This window comes from Zingiber officinale, chromosome 7B (genome assembly GCF_018446385.1).
Source record: "Zingiber officinale cultivar Zhangliang chromosome 7B, Zo_v1.1, whole genome shotgun sequence".
Classification (NCBI taxonomy): Eukaryota; Viridiplantae; Streptophyta; class Magnoliopsida; order Zingiberales; family Zingiberaceae; genus Zingiber; species Zingiber officinale.
In genome coordinates, this window is record NC_055999.1 from 85339918 (window position 1) to 85341500 (window position 1583).

At 30.7% G+C, this 1583-nt stretch overlaps 1 long non-coding RNA gene across 1 annotated transcript; it reads right to left on the reverse strand.

Annotated features, from left to right (window-relative positions):
* Positions 1–832: 832 nt before the first annotated feature.
* LOC122004831 lies at positions 833–1199 on the reverse strand. The gene is made up of 3 exons (XR_006118251.1): positions 1092–1199; positions 926–1018; positions 833–856 (listed from the first exon to the last, which is right to left on the reverse strand). It is a non-coding gene; the product is annotated as an uncharacterized LOC122004831 (long non-coding RNA).
* Between the last annotated feature and the right edge of the window lie 384 nt (positions 1200–1583).

Consider the following 1583-nt stretch of genomic DNA (forward strand, 5'->3'; position numbering starts at 1 on the left):
TGTGAAGTGCGTATCAACTATATATGCAGACAACACAATCAAAATACAATTGGATCAAGTAGCAACTATTATGTATAAATATTCATTAAACAGAATTCTTAAAATAAAATATTAAGAAACATGCAAGCAATGTTAACGTAATTAATTAGTTAACAGTCAAATAAACCTATTTTTTATGAGTGACTTTAAAATGGGTGAGTATATGATATTGAAAATTTGTGCTTTACAGTGAATATATGAGATACTTGATCTTTGCTTCTTTTTTTCTTTCTATCCTTTCTTTCAAATGAAACACAAGTAAGGGATATTCCATCTTTGATTCTTGTATCAATGATGCTTGAGCTATGTTACGGCCTTTTCTGATTGAAATTATGCTTAAATACACGGATGGTCTATTCTACTTCAGGAAATTACTTTATTATTTTGTTTATTGAAAGATATAGCTAAATGAGAAGTAAACATCAATGTGTCTCTTGAAGATGTTATTAACATTAACAATTAGATAGCTAGTTTGTACTCATCAGAGTCAAATTCTCTTTTACTGAGGACAATGCTGGAAATGCTTAAGTACATGTCCTAGAGTTTTTTTTCAAAATATCTTTATATGTTATTTAATAAGGGTAGATTTTGCCATTTTGTACTTCAGTATATGTGTTAATTGCGATGTCTCATCTACTTGAGTTGCACTAAGTAATAATAATAATCAGAGAGGATATCTAAATATAGCTTCAACTCGAATGTATTAAATACTTACATGTTTTTTTGCAGCCCAATCATTCTTCCATTGTCCTCCTTTGTGAAAAAATTTCTTGAAGGTGTCAATCACACTCGGAAGCTCTCCCGTCACAGGATCAGCCTTAAAAAATGAAACAATTTATTATCATATAAATTATGATAAGAAATTTTATTTTCAAATAAAACTTACAGCTGTGTGATAATGTTGAACCAAAGTTTTCGATCCATGTGCACCTTCAAGTGGCCTATTAAACCGATTATTAGTATTCTTTTCAGATATTTCCTATAAAAAAAGATAATATTAGTGCAAGTAACAATAAAAAAATATTTATCAACTAAATTTAACTATTACTAACCATTTGTTTTTTTGTGCCAAAATAATTACAAAGAAAATCCCAATCATCTTGGCTTACTCCCTTTTACGGCTTCCTTTTTGGTGAATCTTTATTTCCAAGTCCCCCAGTTGTTTCCAATGCCTCCTCATCTTACACCTTCCTTCTCGAATAGCTCTCATGGCAAGCCGCTCTACCTCCGCCATCACCAAGTTCATCTTTTCATATTCAAATTTGTTCTGCCAAAAAAATTCATAAATGCATAAATTATTATAAGAACATAATGCATTAAAGAACATAATGTAATTTCCCAATCTTACATCAAGACGGTCAAATATGAGTTGTTTATCGGCCAAAGAGACATCCTCCCAACTCGTAATACGAGGAGATATTGTGTCTCGAACTATTTGAGCTATCAAGTTATTAAACCATTTTCCATTTTCTCCAAGACTACCTCCGGTATGCTCTTCAAATTCAACCTTCAATTTATTTTTTTTTTGCTTTTTTAATGCCTTC